The following is a 4073-nucleotide window of genomic DNA, read 5'->3' on the forward strand; positions in this document are numbered from 1 at the left end:
CACATTGTTTGCTTGTTGTCTCATTTTCTCTCCCCTCTCTGTCACTGCATCTCTGCTGTTCTCTCTCCTCTCTGTCAATCTACATTTCTGCCCTTCTCTCTCCTCTCTGTCACTCTACATCTCTGCTGTTCTCCCTCCTCTCTGTCAATCTACATCTCTCCTCTCCGTCACTCTACATCTCTGCTGTTCTCTCTCCTCTTTGTCAATCTACATTTCTGCCCTTCTCTCTCCTCTCTGTCGATCTATCTCTGCCTTTATCTCTCACTTCCTCTGCACTCCTCTTCTCCTGTATTCCTCTCGTCCCTTGTTCCCCATGCTGCTAGGCCCTGGCAGTGCTGTTGACTCATTGAGATGTGTAAATCCCTTTGACATGGGATGAATAGACAGTTCCTGGCAGGGCGCCCCACGCCACTTTGTGCACTGCCACTTAATTGGAGCGCCCCAGTTTGCCCTCCCTCCCTCCCCTCGCCCCCTGCACCCTCCACACCCCCTGCTCTCTCACTCTGGCCAGGTTCTTTCTGACATCAAAGGGGGGGTTATGCATCCATTCAAAGTGCTTAAAACCCATTCAGCTCGGTGGTTTTGCTTAGGAGGTCCTTTTTAAAAGGAACAGTATTTCCATCACATTATATTTTCTGTCATTAAGGAAACTTAGAGTATGTACCCTGAAAGCATAGGATAAAGTGCTTCCATTGGATTAGAGAGAGTCTCTTCCTCTGTCTGAATCAACGGCCACCAGCCTGTCTATGGTAGGTATTATGATCACAATGCATATTTTCATCTACATGTCAACATGTACTACTTACAGCTGAGGGTTCTATACATACAGAATATACATACATACTCCACTGTATTCCACTTGTCTCCCTTTGAGAGTGTTTATGTGTGTGGGTGGGTGTATGCGCGTGTGTATGTGTTTGTTTGTTTTTAACCGTCACGATGAGCGTCCATCCGTAACGTTTAGAAACAGATCGACTGGCTCTCTCCTCACGAGTCTCTGGGATGTGCGAGAGGAGGAGCAGAGAGGATTGTGGGAGCAGGCGAGGGGCTGTTTAGGTATCAGGTTTGTCCTGGAAGCACATAGATAGGTAGAGTATGCAAGAGGATGAAGATGCTTTCAGGTTATCTAGTGTGCGTTGCGTTCCATGCACAGTATCCTCTCTTGCACCACCAGCTGAAGTTTGTCTGGTTGTTGTTATGTCTTCAGTAGACAGTTTGAGATAGGTCAAAAGTCAATATGGTTTCTGCAACCTTGAAATCATACTGTGATGTTCCGTTCTCCTTGTTGGTCGTACAGAGGAGCACATGGGTAAACCATGCCAGGTGATGTGGTAGAGAGAGATAGAGACACCTGCCTTAGCTGAGGACATGTGTTGCCCTATGAGAGGTCCATGAGAGAGACCACAGTACAGAGCCCAGAGGGGCCATTGATACAAGCTATTCAAAAGGGATGAGGAAACAACAAAGAAACAAACCAAGTACCAGATTGGCCGCCAACAGATCTCAGGTAGACACATGACATAGATGCATTGGGGACCCTGCTGAGGATACTATAGTATGTTTACTCTCTAATACTTTATTCTTGGTTATACCTTCATAATATACTCAACACTATATGACTTAGTCACAGTCCCATTGTCTTTATAGACAGAAATGTTTCCCTAATATGTCTGCAGGTATTCAAATAATACAATGAGCTATTACTTGCATTTCTATGCATTTAGTCAAATATACAGGTCAACAAAATGCCCTACTTGGTATACAGTAAGTTAATACTGCCTGGTAAAGATAGGAATCTAGGATTAAAAAGGTGTAATCGTTGTACTATCCACAATTATGAGTTTTGTGATCTACAAGCATACTGAGGAATACAGTAAAGTCAGATCCATGCTATAGTACATCACTCATGTCCATTGGAGAGGAAGACTGGTTCATTATGCAAATAGTATACACTATAGTAGTCTTACAGTCCAACTAACTCCAAAATGATACAGGAAGTAAGTTCTCTAAAACGAGGAACATATTGTCAATGGTAGTTACAATGACCTCTGATAGGGAAGATAGAGTAAGGGATTTCAGAGGGAGGAGGTGGGTTGCTTGGGTATTTTATCCTAAATCAGGAACGCTGGACTTGGACGAGTCTTCTTAGTGGAGGATCCCACTTCGGGGAAAAAGGTTTTAGATGAACTACTTACAGTAACATGCATCAAAGTTTTGTCCCCCCTACAAAGGAAATGGTTTCTCCCGTAATATTCTTCTGATGTTGTCAATCATCTTGATTCATCATTTGAATCAGTGTTTTGTTTGTTATTGTTTTCTTACAAAAAAGCTGGAGGTAAAATAGTGGAGATGGAAGTGGGAGTAGGAAGAGGCTCTGAAGCATTTCTCTACAAGGTTTTTAGGGGTATTTTCTTCTTCTCCAGTGAAGTCATCTTTAAACGTTGTTGTGCTTTGTGGGGTTCCTCATGCCATTGGTCAGTCACTCTTAAGTCATCAGCGTTCAGTCGCCAGGTTATCTGCAGACATAGAGAGAGAACAATAGAGAGAGAACAATAGAGAGAGCAAGAGAGAGAGAGAGATGGAGAAGGAAAGCGAGAGTGAGAGAGAAAGGGAGAAGGAAAGAGAGAGAGAGAAACAGTAGAGATCATTAAATGTGTATGAGTCAGACCACCCATCTGTGTGTCTCCTTTGTGCCACCCCCACACACACACAGACAGACACACACCATGACTGTTAGTGAAAGAGCGACAGGCCCGCAACGAAGGGACCCCACCATAACCTCCACAGACACTGGGCCGACCGTGTCACAGCCATGACACAGGTTGACTCACTGTTATTTGGGACGATGGTGCCCTCCCTGGTGCCTGTGTAAAAACAAAGGGCTGGTGACCACCCTGTGAGTGTGTACGGTCTGACTGCATCGACGCTGAGATTCTGAGCGACAGCGGTGGCTGCATGGGGGGTGACTCCTTCATCAGCTTCAATTAAGGCCAGAGAGACAGAGATGGCTACAGAGGCCACTCACTAACAGCATGGATGAGTCTAACCTCTGGATTAAACACAACCCCTCAGTCAAAGATCGCTCTCTGGGTCTGAGTCTTTAGAATAATACTCATGAAGTTTATAGTTTTATGATATATTCATCTCTAGAATGCATCCTACAGTATCTATTTGGTCATTTCTGAGCCATTATTACAATAAAAAAAACACTAGAGTATACCAAACATTTAGAAAACCTATCAATTCGTCGAGGCATAGACTCTACAAGGTGTCGAAAGGTTTCCACAGGGATCCTGGCCCATGTTGACTCCAATGCTTCCCACAGTTGTGGACCATTCTTGATTTACTCGGGAAACTGTTGAGAGTGAAAATTCTAGCAGCGTTGTAGTTCTTGACAGAAACCGATGTGCCTGGCACCCACTACAATACCACCTTTAAATGCACTTAAATCATGCCCATTTAACCCTCAGAATTGCACACAATCCATGTCTCAATTGTCTCAAGGCTTAAAAATCATTCTTTAACCTCTTTAATCTATGGGGGCGCTATTTCATTATTGGATAAAAAAACATGCCCGTTTTAAGCGCAATATTTTGTCACAAAAAGATCCTCGACTATGCATATAATTGACAGCTTTGGAAAGAAAACCCTCTGACGTTTCCAAAACTGCAAAGATATTATCTGTGAGTGCCCCAGAACTGATGCTACAGGCAAAACCAAGATGAAACTTCAAACAGGAAATGAGCAAAATTTTTGAAGCTCTGTTTTCCAATGTCTCCTTATATGGCTGTGAATGCGACAGGAATGAGCCCACAATTTCTGCCATTTCCCCAAGGTGTCTGCAGCATTATGACGTATTTGTAGGCATATCATTGGAAGATTGACCATAAGAGACTACATTTGCCAGGTGTCCGCCCGATGTCCTCCGACGAAATTGGTGTGTCATCTTCAGCTGCAAGTATTTTTCCATGGGATTCAGAGGAGAAAGTAGACTTCCACGAACGATATATCAATGAAGAGATATGTGAAAAACACCTTGAGGATTGATTCTAAACAGCGTTTGCTGTGTTTCA

The 4073-nt window shown here is 43.7% G+C and overlaps 1 protein-coding gene across 1 annotated transcript in view; it reads right to left on the bottom strand.

Annotated features, from left to right (window-relative positions):
- Positions 1-497: 497 nt before the first annotated feature.
- The window catches only part of mafa (MAF bZIP transcription factor a), a 142037-nt gene continuing 138461 nt past the window's right edge, over positions 498-4073 (bottom strand). The window contains exon 3 of the mRNA XM_064980537.1: positions 498-2516. The gene's annotated coding sequence lies outside the window, so the exon portion shown is untranslated. The remainder of the gene's footprint in view (positions 2517-4073) is intronic.

The sequence above is a fragment of the Oncorhynchus masou genome, chromosome 1, assembly GCF_036934945.1.
Source record: "Oncorhynchus masou masou isolate Uvic2021 chromosome 1, UVic_Omas_1.1, whole genome shotgun sequence".
NCBI classification, from domain to species: domain Eukaryota; kingdom Metazoa; phylum Chordata; class Actinopteri; order Salmoniformes; family Salmonidae; genus Oncorhynchus; species Oncorhynchus masou.